Genomic DNA, 19,200 nt, shown 5'->3' with positions numbered 1-19,200 from the left:
TACCTGCTAGGGCAAAGCCGTTCCAACTATTTCCTACATTCTGCAACCAGACTCTATACTGGTAGAGATACATTTAGCATCTACAGGATTCTATAATATATCCAATTTTATTGGTCGCATACACATATTTAGCAGATGTTATTGTGGGTGTAGTGCAATGCTCCTAGCTCCAACAGTGTAGTAGTATCTAACAATTCACAACAGTACACACAAATCTAAAAGTAAAAGAATGGAATTAAGAAATATATAAATATTAGGACGAGCAATGTCGGAGTGGCATTGAGTAGAATCCAATAGAATATAGTATATAGATATGAAATTAGTAATGTCTATGTACATACTGTAGGGCAACAGCCTCTAAGTTGCAGGGTCGAGTAACCGGGTGGAAAGTCGGCTAGTAAAAGTGTCTAAGTTCAGGGCAGGGTACTGGGTGGAGGCCGGCTAGTGATGGCTATTTAACAGTCTGTTGGCCTTGAGATAGAAGCTGTTTTTCAGTCTCTTGGTCCCAGCTTTGACACACCTGTACTGACCTCGCCTTCTGCACGATAGCGGGGTGAACAGTCCGTGACTCGGGTGGTTGATGTCTTTGTGACATCGGTGCTGTAAGTGCCCTGGAGGGCAGGCAGTGTGCACCAGGTAATGTGTTGGTCAGACCGCACAACCCTCTGGAGAGCCCTGCGGTTGCGGGCAGTGCAGTTTCCATACCAGGCGGTGATACGGTCCAACAGGATGCTCTCAATGGTGCATCTGTAAAAGTTTGTAAGGCTCTTAGGGGCCCAGCTGAATTACTTCTTCACCACACTGTGTGGGTGGACCATTTCAGATTGTCAGTCGTGTACATCGAGGATCTTGAAGCTTTTCACCTTCTCCACTGCGGTCCCGTCGATATGGATGGAAGGTGTGCTCCCTCTGCTGTCTACTGAAGTCCACGATCAGCTCTTCGTTTTGTTGACATTGAGGGAGAGGTTATTTTCAGTTTTTTCATGTATTTTTGCTGTTCTATATATATATATATTTTAACCTTTATTTAACTAGGCAGGTCAGTTAAGAACAAATTCTTATTTTCAATGATGGCCTAGGAACAGTGGGTTAACTGCCTTGTTCAGGGGCAGAAGGACAGATTTTTACCTTGTCAGCTCGGGGATTCGATCTCGCAAGAGTTTTTGCCTGTCATGCTGTACCAAAAGCAATTACCGCCAACTCTGATTGTTTGGCAATAAAGAGTCTTGCTGCGACCAGTGTAAGAGAACAATCTAAAGACACAATGGTCAGATCATTCCTTCTTCTCTTTCCTGTGAGCAGTGGCAGTCATTCTGAATTCATGAAGTAGAATCTGCTAGGTGTTTGGAGTTTGTCGGTACTCAAGTCTGCACCAGTAACGCTCGCTTGGTGTGCAACGACTGGTGGTGGTGAGTATAACCAGAGATACTGGAATATAATGACATCTCTGGTATAACTTAGGTAACGACATTAGATTACGTTATCGCTGGTGATGTAGGTGAAATAGTTATTTTGATAAAGCGAGTCAGGCTAGCTAACATTTTAGCAACATGTCTGAGTCTGACTAATACAGTGAACTAGGAGAAACAAACCGTAGCAACGTCACCGGCCTGAATCTAATCCAATCTGAAGCTACAGTCAGTCTACATCGGTAAAGCAGAGAATTAGAGGTTCCACAAGTTGCCACAGTCAAAGTTGGCTACATTGTAAAAATATGAAAACAAAAATGTGCTTTTTGGTCTTAATTTAGGGTTAGGCATAAGGTTAGCAGTGTGGTTCGGTTTAAAATCAAATTTAAGAGAAATTGTAGAAATAGGCTAAGAAGTATGACTTTGTGGCTGTGGTAAGTAGTGGCGACCTAGAATTAGCTTGATCCGAGTTACTGCCCTTGATGACACACACAGCTTAATCAACAACGGTAATGTGTGTTATGTGAAAAGTTGTATTAACAAATACCCGGTTTGATAAACTAGTAGGTTACTCAGACAAGCAGATACAAGTAGAGTAATTTGAGGACTCCTTGCTGTCCCCAGTCCACCTGGTCTTGCTGCTGCTCCAGTTTCACCTGTTCTGCCTGCGGCTATGGAACCCTGACCTGTTCACCGGACGTGCTACCTGTCCCAGACCTGCTATTTTCAACTCTCCAGAGACAGCAGGAGTGGCAGAGATACTCTGAATGATCGGCTATGAAAAGCCAACTGACATTTACTCCTGAGGTGCTGACCTTTTGCACCCTCGACAACCACTGTGATTATTATTATTTGACCTTGCTGGTCATATATGAACATTTGAACATCTTGGCCATGTTCTGTTATAATCTCCATCCAGCACAGCCAGAAGAGGACTGGCCACCCTTCATAGCCTGATCCCTCTCTAGGTTTCTTCCTAGGTTCTGGCCTTTCTAGGGAGTTTTTCCTAACCACCGTGCTTCTACACCTGCATTGCTTGCGGTTTGGGGTTTTAGGCTGGGTTTCTGTACAGCACTTTGAGATATCAGCTGATGTAAGAAGGGCTATATAAATAAATTTGATTTGACTAATGAGGAAAACAGGTGACACCTGGAGGTGGGTGGAGACAATCACAAAGACACGTGAAACAGATCAGGGCGTGACAGACGATATTGCTTTATTAACTTGCTGAAAGGATTCAGCATGCAAACCGAACTCGAACCGTAGTAAGCAGTTGCTTATCAACACATAGTTTATTAATAGTATGACCATCTGTAGAGCATCTATCCTATTAAATGTGACCAGCTGATGTACGAAGGGCTTTATAAATAAATTTGATTGATTGATTGTTGTAGTGATTCCTATGTTGTTGGTGTAAAGAATATTTGTTGGTCCGTGGTGTGTAATGAGGAGCAAACAGACGTTGCACTTGACACATTTATGAAATTGCTTATTCCAGTTACTAATAAGCGTGCACCCATTAAGAAAATGAAGAAAAAAAAGAAAAGTTAAATCCCGTGGATTGATGAGGAATTTAACAATTGTATGGCTGAGCGGGATAAAGCAAAAGGAACGGCACATAAGTCGGGCAGCACAACCGATTGGCAAACGTACTGCAAATTGAGAAATCATGTGAATAAAATAAATATAAAGGAAGAAGAAACAACACTATGAAACAGATAAATTACAAAGAATGATAGTAAAAAGCTTTGGAGCACCTAAAAATTCTGGGGAAAAAGGCAAACTCAGCGCCATCATTCATTGAATCAGATGGCTCATTACAAAACCGACTGATTTTCTTCCTAGGTTCTGGCCTTTCTATGGAGTTTTTCCTAACCACCGTGCTTCTACACCTGCATTGCTTTAGAGCACCTAAAAATTCTGGGAAAAAAGGCAAACTCAGCGCCATCATTCATTGAATCAGATGGCTCATTACAAAACCGACTGATTTTGCTAACTACTTAAACTATTTTTCATTGGCAAGATTTGCAAACCTAGACATGACATGCCAGCAACAAACGCTGATACTACACATCCAAGTATATCTGACCAAATGATGAAAGACAAGAATTGTAATTTTGAATTCCGTAGAGTGAGCATGGAATAGGTGAAAAAAATGATTGTTGTCTATTAACAACAACAAGCCACAGGGCTCTGACAACTTGGATGGAAAGGATCATAGTGGACGATATTGCCATTCCTATTTGCCATATCTTCAATTTAAGACTATTAGAAAGTGTGTGCCGCCAAGCCTGGAGGGAAGCAAAAGTCATTCCGCTACCTAAGAATAGTAAAGCCCCCATTTACTGGCGCAAATAGCCAACCAATCAGCCTGTTACCAACCCTTACTAAACTTTTAGGAAAAATGGTGTTTATCCAGATACAATGCTATTTTACAGTAAACAAATTGACAACACACTACTTTCAGCACACTTAAAGGGAAGGACGTTCAACAAGCACAACACTTACACAAATGATTGGCTGAGAGAAATTGATGAGAAAAAGATTGTGATAGCTGTTTGGTTGGACTTCAGTGCGGCTTTCGACATTAACGATCATAGTCTGCTGCTAGAAAAACTTGTGTTATGGCGTTACTATATTGCTATATTGTTGATAAAGAGTTACCCGTAACAGAACACAGAGGGTGTTCTTTAATGGAAGCCTCTCCAACATAATCCAGGTTCAATCAGGAATTCCCCAGGGCAGTTGTCTAGGCGCCTTACTTTTTTCAATCTTTACTAAAGACATGCCCCTGGCTTTGAGTAAAGCCAGTGTGTCTATGCGGATGACTCAACACTATACACGTAAGCTACTATGGGAACTGAAATGACTGCAACACTTAAAGAGCTGCAGTTAGGTTCAGAATGGGTGGCAAGGAATAAGTTAGTTTGAAATATTTAGGACTAAAAGCATTGTATTTGGGACAAATCATTCACTAAACCCTAAACCTCAACTAAATCTGGTAATAAATACTGTGGATATTGAGCCTAGGTGACTAAACTGCTTGGAGTAACCCTAGATTGTAAACGGTCATGGTCAAAACATATTGATACAACAGTAGCTAAGATGGGGAGAAGTCTGTCCATAATACAGCGCTCCTCTACCTTCTTAACAGCTCTATCAACAAGGCTGGTCCTACAAGCCCTAGTTTTGCGCACCTAGACTACTGTTCAGTCATGTGGTCAGGTGCCACAAAGAGGGACTTAGCCAATTGCAATTTTCCTCAGAACAGGGCAGCACGGCCGGCCCTTGGATTTACACAGAGAGCAAACAATAACATGCATGTCAATCTCTCCTGGCTCAAAGTAGAGGAGAGATTCTCTTCATCACTATTGGAATTTGTAACAGGTATTGGGATGTTGGAAGCACCAAACTGTCTGTTTAAACAACTAGCACACAGCTCAGACACCCAGCATACCACAGCATACCACAGCATACCACACAAGAAGACATGCCACCAGAAGTCCAGAACAGTCTATTGGAGGCTCACAGTACCACAGAGCCATGACTACATGGAACTCTGTTCCACATCAGGTACTGTAACTGATGCAAGCAGTAGAATCAGATAAAAATAATAATAATAAGAATACACCTTATGGAACAGCGGGGACTGTGGAGACACAAACATAGGTACAGACGCATGCATAAGCACACATGATAACATACTGTGGCGGATTAATCAGAATTAGTTGGGTAACATAGATAATTAAGATGTTTTATTTGCATAATATGCTTATGTGAGATGCTTGTCATTAGAATGTATCCCTTTGGACTATAGTGTTGGCAGTTGCACTTTTCTCTTAGCTGGGGCTCAGTCACCTGGGGCCCAGAGAGGGGAGAGGTCAGGCTTGTCTTTCACATGTCCCTGGTGCTATGCAGAATATCAGAAAGAGAAGAGGACAGAATGGAACATCGTCTTCATATGTGAATGTGTCTTTACCCATTCTTAAACCATGTGAAGGGATGGTGTGATTAATGGGGAACCAATTACTTGTCTCCACAATGTCTGTGCGCCAGGCACTCCCTCCTTTTTCCATTGGGGGGAGGTTGTATGGCAGTGTCTGGAAACATTGTATGTCCTCTCTGATCTTACACTTATCCTGGGATAGTGTATGACCTAGAGGCTCACTCCCCTCAGTGAGCTTGTCCAGGAGTAGGGTCAAGAGGGGGTTTACTTGAGATGGGAGTATCTAGAGTTGATAATTGACATATGCCATTGGATGAGTTGGTGTTTTTGTACTATGAAGTACCAGGAACGAGATTAGAACCTCGTCTGAGGGACCAAACTGAACGATAATTTATAGCGAATGTTATCTGGCTAAGGGATACTCCTTTCTCAAGAATAAGTATTTCTTTGTGAACAGTTCCTAAGACCTGTGGTTCGTCATGTAAGTTGAGAGGGGTGTATCTTGGCTATAAAAGATCTTTGTATTTTTCTGTAGTCACTTCTCAACGGTTCATTAGAAATAGTGAATTGTTGAAAGTCAAATGCTATTGCAAAGCTTATTATTATTAAAGATATAGTTTAAGTATAACTCTGACTGGTGTGTAGTTTGTAACTCTCCTCATTTGGTAAAGCAGAAATATGCCACCACAATACACACTATACACATGGATTTTGGGTTGTAGATATGTGGTAGTGGAGTATGGGCCTGAGGGCACACACTTAATGTTTTTAAAACTGTATAACTTTATAACTTAATTTTGCCAGACCTCAGGAAGAGTAGCTGCTGCCTTTGCAGCAGCTAATGGAGATCCATAATAAATACAAATGCAAAGTCGCCAAGCACGAAGAGTGGTGAGCCATCGTCAGGAGATTATCAAATCAAATCAAAGGTTATTTGTCACGTGCACCGAATACAACAGGTGTAGACCTTACAGTGAAATGCTTACTTACAGGCTCTAACCAACAGTGCAAAAAAAGGTATTAGGTGAACAATAACAGTAGCGAGGCTATATACTGTAGCGAGGCTACATACAGGCATCGGTTAGTCGGGCTGATTGAGGTAGTATGTACATATGGTTAAAGTGACTATGCATATATGATAAACAGAGAGAAGCAGTAGCGTAAAAGAGGGGTGGTGGGTGGCGGGACACAATGCAGATAGCGGGGGCACTGGTTGGTTGGGCCAATTGAGGTAGTATGTACATGCATGTGGCTTGTGGGTAAAAACTGTTGAGAAGCCTTTTTGTACTAGACTTGGCACTCCGGTACCGCTTGCCATGCGGTAGTAGAGAGAACAGTCTATGACTGGGGTGGCTGGGGTCTTTGAAAATTTTTAGGGCCTTCCTCTGACACCGCCTGGTGTAGAGGTCCTGGATGGCAGGCAGCTTAGCCCCAGTGATCTACTGGGCCATACGCACTACCCTCTGTAGTGCCTTGCGGTTGGAGGCCGATCAATTGCCGTACCAGGCAGTGATGCAACCAGTCAGGATGCTCTCGATGTTGCAGCTGTAGAACCTTTTGAGGATCTGAGGACCCATGCCAAATCTTTTCAGTTTCCTGAGGGGGAATCAAAGTGTCAAGCTCATTGAGAAGCTCTCCAAGGGCACCTGGTGGGCGATAGATGACAATAATGTTACGCTCGAGTCCGCCACAGGCTATTTTTGTGCTGGTCAAGGGCAGTCAGGTCTGGAGTGAACCAAGGGCTATATCTGTTCTTAGTCCTACATTTTTTGAAAGGGGCATGCTTATTTAAGATGGTGAGGAAAGCACTTTTAAAGAACGACCAGGCATCCTCGACTGATGGGATGAGGTCAATATCCTTCCAGGATACCCGGGCCAGGTCGATTAGAAAGGCCTGCTCGCAGAAGTGTTTTAGGGAGCGTTTGACAGTAATGAGGGGTGGTCGTTTGACCGCGGACCCATAGCGGATGCAGGCAATGAGGCAGTGATCGCTGAGATCCTGATTGAAAACAGCAGAGGTGTATTTGGAGGGCAAGTTGGTCAGGATAATATCTATGAAGGTGCCCATGTTTACGGATTTAGGGTTGTACCTGGTGGGTTCCTTGATGATTTGTGTGAGATTGAGGGCATCTAGCTTAGATTGTAGGACTGCCGGGGTGTTAAGCATATCCCAGTTTAGGTCACCTAACAAAACGAACTCTGAAGATAGATGAGGGGCAATCAATTCACATATGGTGTCCAGGGCACAGCTGGGAGCTGAGGGGGGTCTATAACAGGCGGCAACAGTGAGAGACTTATTTCTGGAGAGATTCATTTTTAAAATTAGAAGCTCGAACTGTTTGGGCATACATTTACATTTAAGTCATTTAGCAGACGCTCTTATCCAGAGCGACTTACAAGTATTCATTTTTTTTTTTTTTTTTTGTACTGGCCCCCCGTGGGAATCGAACCCACAACCCTGGCGTTGCAAGCGCCATGCTCTACCAACTGAGCCACACGGGGCATGGACCTGGAAAGTATGACATAACTTTGCAAGCCATCTCTGCAGTAGATTGCAACTCCTCCCCCTTTGGCAGTTCTATCTTGACGGATAATGTTGTAGTTGGGTATGGAAATCTCCGATTTTTTGGTGGCCTTCCTAAGCCAGGATTCAGACACGGCAAGGACATCAGGGTTGGCGGAGTGTGCTAAAGCAGTGAGTAAAACAAACTTAGGAGGCTTCTGATGTTGACATGCATGAAACCAAGGCTTTTTCGATTACAGAAGTCAACAAATGAGAGTGGGCCTGGGTTAACCTCCACATCACCTGAGGAACAGAGGAGTAGGATGAGGGTATGGCTAAAGTCTATCAAAACTGGTCGTCTAGTGCGTTGGGGACAGAGAGTAAAAGGAGCAGATTTCTGGGCGTGGTAGAATAGATTCAGGGCATAATGTACAGACAGGGGTATGGTGGGGTGCGGGTACAGTGGAGGTAAGCCCAGGCACTGAGTGATGATAAGAGAGTTTGCATCTCTGGACGTGCTGGTTATACTGGGTGAGGTCACCGCATGTGTGGGGGGTGGGACAAAAGAGGAATCTGAGGCATGTAGAGTGGGACTAGGGGCTCCACTGTAAACTAAAACAATGATAACTATGCTAAACAACAGTATACAAGGCATATTGACATTTGAGAAAGACAGAAAGCGAGGCATAAAGCAATCACAGGTGTTGATTGGGAGAGCTAGCTAAGACAACAATGGGTAAGACAACAACAACAGGTAAAATGGCGAATGGGCAGAGAGGGTCGGTTAACTACACACAGGGCCTGAGTTCGGGGCTAGGGCCGACAGATGAACAAAAACAATAAACAAAATGGCGTATCGTGATACATGAACAGTCCAGCAGGCATCTGCTATGTAGCTAAGTGATCATAGGGTCCAGTGAACAGCGAAGCCGCGGGATAGTCGTTACTAAGTTAGCAGGCCGGGGTAAGTAGAAGAGTTTGCTCCGACGTACGGCAACGGCAGGTAGAGGGCACAGCAGATGGAATTACGTCTGCGGACCAGTCGTGGTGGTACGGCGGGGCATCGTGTCGGCAAAGGGTCCGGGCCAGATGGCGAAAGAGGTATTGTGTTTGTAGTAATTTCGTTTGCTACCCGGGAGATGCGCCTGGCTCGTGGCTAACTGGTGCTAGCTTCGGGGCAGGGGTGTCCGGGAGGCATCGGCTGGGTAGCCGGGTGATCACAGAGTAGGCCGGGAGGTGGGCCTGGCTCAGGGCTAGCTTCGGAGCTGGGTCACTCGGTGGCAGCTAGCTAGCTGTGATGATCAGGAGTAATGGTCCAGGGTTTACGGCAGGAATCCGGCGTTGTAGTGGAGAAAAACAGTCAGAGGCTGGTAGGTATTATCCAGGCAAAAAAAAAACGGTTGGTGCCTGTGCAGAAGGTAAAAGCCGCTAGCAGTGGCTAACAATGACTAAATAGCTAGTAGCTAATTAGCTGCTGATGGAGGTTAAAACATTTTTATATTTTTTAGATAACGGATCCGTGTCACATTGAGTGAGGCGGGTTACCCGAAGGTATATTTAATTTAAAAAATAAATTGAAATACACACGAAAAATACAAAAAGTAAACGAGAGGACGGCAAACCACGTCTGCACTGCTACACCATCTTGGATTACACAGGTCCCAGGTGTGGGACACAAAGAGGATAAAACATATCTGCTAAACATTCATTTCAATTCGAAACACATTACATACAGTACCAGTCAAAAGTGTGGACACACCTACTCAATCCAGGGTTTTTCTTTATTTTTACATTGTAGAATAATAGTGAAGACATCAACACTATGAAATAACACATGTGGAATCATGTGGTAACCAAAAAACTGTTAAATCAAAATATATTTTAGATTCTTCAAAATAGCCACCCTTTGCCTTGATGACAACCCTTTGTTTTGATGTCTGCACGATTATTCTACAATGTAGAAAATAGTGAAAATTAAGAAAAACCCTTGAATGCGTAGGTGGCTTTAATGCAACATTTATTGGATGCCAACCGCTGTGAAGTCGTCCATCAAACCTAGTTTTAGCTCCACCACGGCTCGAGTTGAACCCTCTTCATATTTTTATTATTGGGTTCTTTCCCAAACGCATACAAGTTTAGTGGCACTTTAATTACCTTCCGCTTTTGAAACATTATACACTACCTTCAAACGTTTGGGGTCACTTAGAAATGTCCTTGTTTTTTAAAGAAAAGCATTTTTTTTGCCCATTAAAATAAAATCTAGACATTGTTAATGTTGTAAGTGACTATTGTAGCTGGAAACGGCAGATTTTTTATGGAATATCTAAATAGGCGTACAGAGGCCCATTATCAGCAACCATCACTCCTGTATTCCAAAGGCACGTTGTGTTAGCTAATCCAAGTTTATCATTTTAAAAGGCTAATTGACATTAGAAAACCCTTTCGCGATTATGTTAGCACAGCTGAAAACTATTGTGCTGATTAAAGAAGCAATACATCTGGCCTTCTTTAGACTAGTTGAGTATCTGGAGCATCAGCATGTGTGGGTTCAATTACATGCTCAAGATGGCCAGATACAAAGAACCTTCTTCTGAAACTCGTCAGTCTATTCTTGTTCTGAGAAATTAAGGCTATTCCATGCGAGAAACTGCCAAGAAACTAAAGATCTCATACAACGCTGTGTACTACTCCTTTCAATGAGCAGCACAAACTGGACCTAACCATAATAGAAAGGGGAGTGGGAGACCCCGGTGCACAACTAAGCAAGAGGACAAGTACATTACAGTGTCTACTTTGAGAAACAGACGCTTTAAGTCCTGAACTGTCAGCTTCATTAAATAGTACCCACAAAACACCAGTCTCAATGTCAACAGTGTAGAAGCGACTCCGGGATGCTAGCCTTCTAGGCAGAGTTCCTCTGTCCAGTGTCTGTGTTCTTTTGCCCATCATAATATTTTTTGGGCTAGTCTGAGATATGGCTTTTTCTTTGAAACTGCCTAGAAGGCCAGCATCCCGTGTTGCAACTGACGACCGAAGTCAGCCTGCAGGTGCTAGGCCCGCCACAAGGACTTGTTAGAGCGCGATGAGCCAAGTAAAGCCCCCCCCCCCCCCCCCCCCCCCGGCCAAACACTCCCCTAACCCGGACGACGTTGGGCCAATTGTGTGCCACCCTATGGGACTCCCGGTCACGATACAGTCTGGGATCAATCCCGGGTCTGTAGTGACACCTCAAGCACTGCGAGTTTTTGATACCTTATTTTAGCTGTGTAATGCTGTCCTCCTGCTTATTCTGGGGTTCAGACTGAATGCAGTGGTAAATGTGCTGCTCATAATTGACAGCAGCAACATGGACGTGTTAAATTGATAAGAAGGGTCAGATATAGCTACATTTAGGCATGGCTTCCTTGTTTTGAGTTTGAGTTGTATCAATCTACTGGAGTATTTCATATTTAACCTACCTCACATGGTGACTAGACCACGCACACGCATCCGTTCGCGTGCGCCAACTTGCACAGATTTTTTCCATCCCCACCAGACGCGATAAGGACACGCATGTTGAAATATCAAAACGAACTCTGAACCAACTATATTAATTTGGGGACAGATCAAATCCTCAGGAAACACTCATGGCCATTTACCTAACTTGCAGTTGCTTGCTAATTTGTCCTGGGATATAAACATTGGGTTGTTATTTTACCTGAAATGCACAAGGTCCTCTATTCCAACAATTAATCCACTGATAAAACGGGGTAAACCTAGTTAGCTTCTAGTAAACTCTCCTCCTCAGTCTTCTTTATTTGGTGGTTGGCAACCAACTTTAAGGTGCATTACCACCACCAACTGGACTGGAGTGTGGTCCTCAGTTCGTCTTTCAATCACCCATGTGTGTATATGCTCCTAAAAACCAAATGAGGTGATGGGAGAGGCAGGACTTACAAGTTCTATTGTAGCGCCTGGCTACTCAGACGCTCGTTTACACACGCGAACGGTTTGGATGAAATGGTTGAATTACATGCATATGTACATTTATTTTGTAACACGAGCAGTGTAGTCAGCATGTTCCGCATCCAGTTGTTACTCCATTTGTAACTCACCCAGCAAAATTCACAATATGCTGTTTTGCATTTTGTGTTATTTGTGCTAGTCTAATTCCTAAAATGGAAAAGTAGAAGAATCTGTGGTACAGTATTTCGAGAATAAACTCAAAATGTTATTCTGAATTTTGAGAATAAAGTTGCATTATATTTCAAAATTAAAGTAGGGGTTTTGGTTAACTGCATGTCTCCCTGTTGCTGTGCACGCCACTTTTGAAATAAATGCCTGCAGTTAGATGACCTGGTTAAACGATACTTTAGAATTGGCTTTAGTAACAAGGAAATCCTTTCTCTTTCAGCACATAATAACCATATTATTATAAGTAGGACCTGGAAGAGGTTGTACCACAGAATATTAACAGAAGGAGGAACCACACGAACCAAGTCCATGTGGTTAGTGAAAGCCTATTGCTGAGACAAATAGCAGAGACTATGCCCCTGTTTTGGGATAACCTATGCATCGTTCATTCCTCACATCCTTGAAGACCGATAGATGTAGAGTGAAAGGAGATATTACGTAACGCTACCAAACAAGTCATGTCAGATCAGTGATTATTTATTTTAATAAACTGGGTGGTTCGAGCACTGAACGCTGATTGGCTGACAGCTGAGGTATATCAGACTGTATACCACGGGTAAGACCAAACATATTTTTACTGCTCTAATTATGTTGGTAACCTGTTTATAATAGCAATAAGGCACCTCGAGAGTTTGTGGTATTTGGACAATATACCATGGCTACAGTGGTTCTTCCTTTAAAAGTTTTGAGCTTATGCCATGACCGTTTGTGGTAGATGGTGGCAGATTGTGGTAAATTGCGTCATTCTTGTAATGTATGATTAGACTACAGTTTAGTGTACACAGTCTAGTGGGCCGCTATAGGGTTATAATATGCTGCAAAATAAGGGTGTTGTAGCCACCAATTTGGAGAGAGCAGCTTGACATGGGACATACACATGCATAGCCCCCAGTCTCCAGGATCCCAAGATAATTTATTTCATGGTCATTTTATTGGTCACTCACATAGCCTAATAGCATATAGTTGCCATAAGGGGGAAATCATGTTACTAAAGCACCATAAGGTATTTAATCAGGGGCGCAACTTTCACTTGAGCCAGGGGGACATGTCCTGAAATTACATTTTTGTCCCCCCTCCAGTTTTATCATTGGAGTGTGAGACAAAACGAGGCAACTGTGTGCTTTAGGACCATGCGGATGCCTCTGAGCGGTCGGGTAGGCTGTTTGAAGCGTTTATCCGTTTACCCGACTGAAACAAATACAAATAATTAGGTTCCCCCACTTCTAAAACCAAAGTTGCGCCCCTGTATTTAATAGTTGCCATTATATACATATTTTTTCAAAGGTGTTCGCTTTAGACTACGCAGCAGAACATTGTAGCGAAATAGGAGGGTAGACTGACAGGGACTCAAACAAGCCCAGTTCTCTTCTCATGTTGTGACAGTGCCACGAAAGTGTTTTGTTTGTGCTCATTACGCACGATGGCCGTTAGAAGAGAGTATGCCGCCTATAGTCTGAAATTGCCAGGGGGATACTTGGTGTGCCAATTATTCGATTTATAAGCGTGAGTGCGCAGCGACGCCTGCTTAAATGAGTGTATTACAGTAGATTGATGGCTGTTTGTTTTGCCCCTACTTTTGACCACCCACCCACACACCCACGCATACAACCCTATGTACGTAACCATGGTTCCTCATGAAAATAAGTGCAGGCAAAATCGTAGAGGAAAACCTGGTTCAGTCTTCTTTCCAACAGACAAATTCACCTTTCAGCTGGACAATAACCTAAAACTCAAGGCCAAATATACACTGGAGTTGCTTACCAAGATGACATTGAATGTTCCTGAGGAGCCTACTGTAGTTACAGTTGTAACTTAAAATTGGCAAGACTTGAAAAGGGCTGTCTAGCAATGATCAATAACCAACTTGACAGAGCTTGACTAGTTAAAAAAGAAATGGGCAAAAATTGTACAATCCAGTAGTGCAAAGCTCTTACAGACTTACCCAAAAACACACACAGCTGTAATCGCTGCCAAGGGTGATTCTAACATGTATTCACTCAGGGATTGACTACTTATCTAATGAAGATGTTTTATTTTTTAAATAATATATATATTTTTTTTAAAGAGTATTTTGAGTAGATCATGAAAATAAATACAATTAAATCCATTTAAATACCAATTTGTTTAAAAAAAGCCAGTGAAATGAGGCTGCTCAGGCGAGAAGAAAAATCTCATCCAAATGTATAGCCCCATTGGAAAATATAAATGGACTGATGGTACTGTATCTAACAAAACAAGATAAAACTTCTGATGCACAACTATATTTTGAAATTGCACCTAGTGTATTTGATCAACTATTCTTTCTCTCAATAGTAAATTGAGACCCAGACTGAGTCCCCCTAGCGGCCGGGAGTACTAAGCAAACGCCTATGCATGGAACAGGCCCTGCTGCCACCAAAGGTACTTTGAAGAGAATTTGCATTTTCGAATCAGAGATAAATACAGCCAAAAGTCACCTTGTCTGAGATGTTCATGGTTATCAAAACATCACTCCAGGGAAAGCCTACATGAAACAGATCTTATTTGAAGTGGTTTCAAAATCCAAGTGGGGGAAAAAAATGAATGGTGAATTAATAAAAAAAAAACATTTCCATGTTTGACTACTAGGTTTTATGGGTATTATGAAACATCCACTGTTTCTTGTGATGTTTTCTGTACGCTGATACAGAGAGCAGTGAAACCCAGTTTGCAGTTACATTTTTACTTATTTAACCTTTACCTGGAACCAAAAGGGGTTCTTCAAAGGGTTCTTCTATGGGGACAGCCAGAGAACCCCATTTTTTTCTCAGTGTACTTGTTACTAACATGTCTAACCTTTACATACAGTATTTCCTTTAGGAATACAGTGGAGTAAAAGTTTTCAAAAATATCAATAGTAAAGTAGACGCCCCAAAAAACTCAAGTAAAAATACTTTTAAGTACTACTTAAGTACTTTACACCACTGACTACTCGTGGCACCATTAAAGCTTTGTATTGTGAAGATGAACACATTGGGCTTAATGTTTCCTGGACAGATTAAGCCTACGTAGTCTTTGACCAAGCATTTTAGTCCAGAATTAGGTTTAGTTTGTGTCCTGGAAACCGGCCCAGTCTTTTAATGATTGTTTTTACAGTGTTTTCTCATTTTCAGCCTGCCTGCAAAACACATTTCCCTATGCGATAATAAAGACTACCTTGAAATGTTCTACTCATAAATATCTTATTAAAATGGTAAAATAACATTGTGTGGCTTTGATCTGTAAAGAATAGAATAGTGATCTGTAGACAAGTGTCTTCACTCTAATATCGTTCAGAATGAGACAAGAAAACACGTGGAGCTTTGATTTCGTTCAGAATGAGACAAGAAAACACGTGGAGATTTAATATCGTTCAGAATATGAGACAAGAAAACACGTGGAGATTTAATATCGTTCAGAATATGAGACAAGAAAACACGTGGAGCTTTCATATCGTTCAGAATGACAAGAAAACACATGGAGCTTTCCGACAGGTGCTTTATGACGTGACATCACTTCAAGGAGTGACAAAAACAACAAAACATCTCAAAAGTACTGCATGGGGTAAAAAAATGAAGTTTCTTGAAGGTTATAAATCCATTGAGCAAGGAGCATACAGCCATTAATACAGTCTATGTTAATGTGTCCTTTGCGGCTCATTTCGGTTTGAGTGCATTGTTGAAAGATGTCGATACTGATAGGATTGAAAGGAAGACAGAACTGCTCCCGATTCTGCTTTCTCTCTTCAAATTCACCTTAACAGCATGAACACACAATACTGACGACAGATCAGCTGCTGGATACACAATTATCATATGGCTGCAAATATTGATGCGGTTTATTCTAATGGCTTTGCCTATAACAGTGGTAACCAAACTTTTTAGTCCGGTACCCCTTCAAATTATTCAACCTCCAGCTGCATACCCCCTCTAGCACCAGGGTCAACACACTCTCAAATGTTGTTTTTTGCCATCATTGTAAGCCTGCCACACACACTCAATACATTTATTAAACACAAGAATGAGTGTGAGTTGTCACAACCCAGCTCTTGGGAAGTAACAAAGCTCTTATAGGACCAGAGCACAAATAATAACTAATTTTGCTCTTTATTTAGCCATCTTACTTATAAAACTTTATTTGTTCATCAAATTGTGAATAACTCACCCCAGGTTAATGAGAAGGGTGTGCTTGAAAGGATGCACATAACTCTGCATTGTTGGGTTGTATTGGTGAGTCTTAGTCGTAAATACTTTTCCACACACATCCTTTTCTGTGCCCGTATTTAGTTTTCATGCTAGTGAGGGCCGAGATTGCAGCCACGTACCTATGGGAGAGTGCAAAGGGCATCAGTGTCTTCACAGCGGGATTTGCCAATGCAGGATACTCTGAGCGCAGCCCAATCCAGAAATATGGCAGTGGCTTCTGATTCAATTCCATTTTCACAGAACAACTTGTTGCAATTTCGATGAGGCTCTCTTGTTCAGATATTGGTAAGTGGACTGGAGGCAGGGCATGAAAGGGATAATGAATCCAGTTGTTCGTGTAATCTCTTTCGGGAAAGTACCTGCGTAATTCCGCACCCAACTCACTCAGGTGCTTCGCTATATCACATTTGACATTGTCGGTAAGCTTGAGTTCATTTGCACACAACAACAAAAAATCATACAAATGATGGAAAGACCTGTGTGTTGTCCTTGTTAATGCAGACAGAGAAGAGCTCCATCTTCTTAATCATAGCCTCAATGTTGTCCCCCACGTTGGATATAGCTGCGGACAGTCCCTGTAATCCTAGATTCAGATCATTCAGGCGAGAAAAAATATCACCCAGATAGGCCAGTCGTGTCAGAAACTCGTCATCATGCAAGCGGTCAGACAAGTGAAAATGGTCAGTAAAAAAAATACAACAAAGCTCGTCTCTCAATTTCCCCTTGATAACCAGCGCACTTCTGTATGTTGTAAAACAGTTACATGGTCGCTGCCCATATCATTGCATAGTGTAGAAAATACACGAGAGTTCAGGGGCCTTGCTTTAACTAAGTTAACCATTTTCACTGTAGTGCCCAAAATGTCTTTCAAGCTGTCAGGCATTCCCTTGGCAGCAAGAGCCTCTCGGTGGATGCTGCAGTGTACCCAAGTGGCATCGGGAGCAACTGCTTGCACGCGCTTTAACTATGGAACGCCATTTGGATCATAAAGTCAAAATGCAATCTTTTTAATGCTACGTGTGTAAAGTAAGCAAATTAACGCCTACACACGTCAAATAAGCTCGTGCAAATATGCTGGCAGGCGGTCCAACATGTGCTAAATAAACGGCTGCAAGCAGTCCTGCACACGTCAAATTAAATGCCTACAGCTGCTAAATATACACCTACACACGCTAACTTAAAGCGCTGTTTAATATGCGAATTTAACTGCCAATTTCCCTAGCTCCTCATTTCATTAATCGGTGTAAGGTATATAAACATAAAGTGGCGTAGTTTAAAGTGGCTAGTGATACATGTATTACATAAAGATGGCAAGATGCAGTAGATGATAGAGTACAGTATATACATATACATATGAGATAATATAATGTTTACATACCCTACATTACTCAAGTGGCATTGTTTAAAGTGGCTAGTGATACATTTTTACATAATTTCCATCAATTCCCATTATTAAAGTGGCTGGAGTTGAGTCAGTATGTTGGCAGCGGCCACTAAAAGTTAGTGGTGGCTGTTCAACAGTCTGATGGCCTTGAGATAGAAGCTGTTTTTCAGTCTCTCGGTCCTTGCTTTATTGCACCTGTACTGACCTCGCCTTCTGGATGATAGTGGGGTGAACAGGCAGTGGCTCGGGTGGTTGTTGTCCTTGATGATCTTTATGGCCTTCGTGTGACATCGGGTGGTGTAGATGTCCTGGAGGGCAGGTAGTTTGCCCCCGGTGATGCGTTGTGCAGACCTCACTACCCACTGGAGAGCCTTACGGTTGTGGGCGGAGTTGCCGTACCAGGCGGTGATACAGCCCGACAGGATGCTCTTGATTGTGCATCTGTAGAAGTTTGTGAGTGCTTTTGGTGACAAGCCGGATTTCTTCAGCCTCCTGAGGTTGAAGAGGCGCTGCTGCGCCTTCTTCACAACGCTGTCTGTGTGGGTGGACCAATTCAGTTTGTCCGTGATGCCCTTCAGTCCACGTTAACAAGGTTGATTCTTTTTAAATACTATTATTACTTAATCATGAAGTTGATCAACTAGCTAACACAGAGGGATCTGTTCATTGCTATGCAGCTATGTTGGAGGATCAGACACTGAGACAGCACTGCAAGTAATGTATCACTAATATCGTAAGTCTGATTAGGCCAAGGGAGCATTTTACATTTAACTAGTATACGTAGTCTATAAACTCAGCAAAAAAAGAAACGTCTCTTTTTTTAGGACCTTGTCTTTCAAAGATAATTCGTAAAAAGCCAAATAACTTCACAGATCTTCATTGTAAAGGGTTTAAACACCGTTTCCCATGCTTGTTAAATGAACCATAAACAATTAATGAACATGCACCTGTGGAACGGTCGTTAAGACACAGCTTACAGACGGTAGGCAATTAAGGTCACAGTTATGAAAACTTAGGACACTAAAGAGGCCTTTCTACTGACTCTGAAAAACACCAAAATAAATATTCCCAGGGTCCCTGCTCATCTGCATGAATGTGCCTTAGGCATGCTGCAAGGACGCATGAGGACTGCAGATGTGGCCAGCGCAATAAATTGCGTTACAAGGGAAGACAGCGTTACAGGGAGACAGGACGGACAGCTGATCGTCCTCGCAGACCACGTGTAACAACACGTGCACAGGATCGGTACATCCGAACATCACAGCTGTGGGACAGGTACAGGATGGCAACAGCAACTGCCCGAGTTACACCAGGAATGCACAATCCCTCCATCAGTGCTCAGACTGCCCTCAATAGGCTGAGAGAGGCTGGACTGAGGGCTTGTAGGCCTGTTTTAAGGCAGGTCCTCACCGGCAACAACGTCGCACAAGCCCACCATCGCTGGACCAGACAGGACTGGCAAAAAGTGCTCTTCACTGACGAGTCACGGTTCTGTCTCACCAGGGGTGGCAGTCGGATTCGCGTTTATCGTTGAAGGAATGAGCTTTACACCGAGGCCTGTACTCTGGAGCGGGATGGATTTG

This window comes from Salvelinus fontinalis, chromosome 16, assembly GCF_029448725.1.
Source record: "Salvelinus fontinalis isolate EN_2023a chromosome 16, ASM2944872v1, whole genome shotgun sequence".
Lineage (NCBI taxonomy): Eukaryota > Metazoa > Chordata > Actinopteri > Salmoniformes > Salmonidae > Salvelinus > Salvelinus fontinalis.
This window is presented reverse-complemented; position numbering follows the sequence as displayed.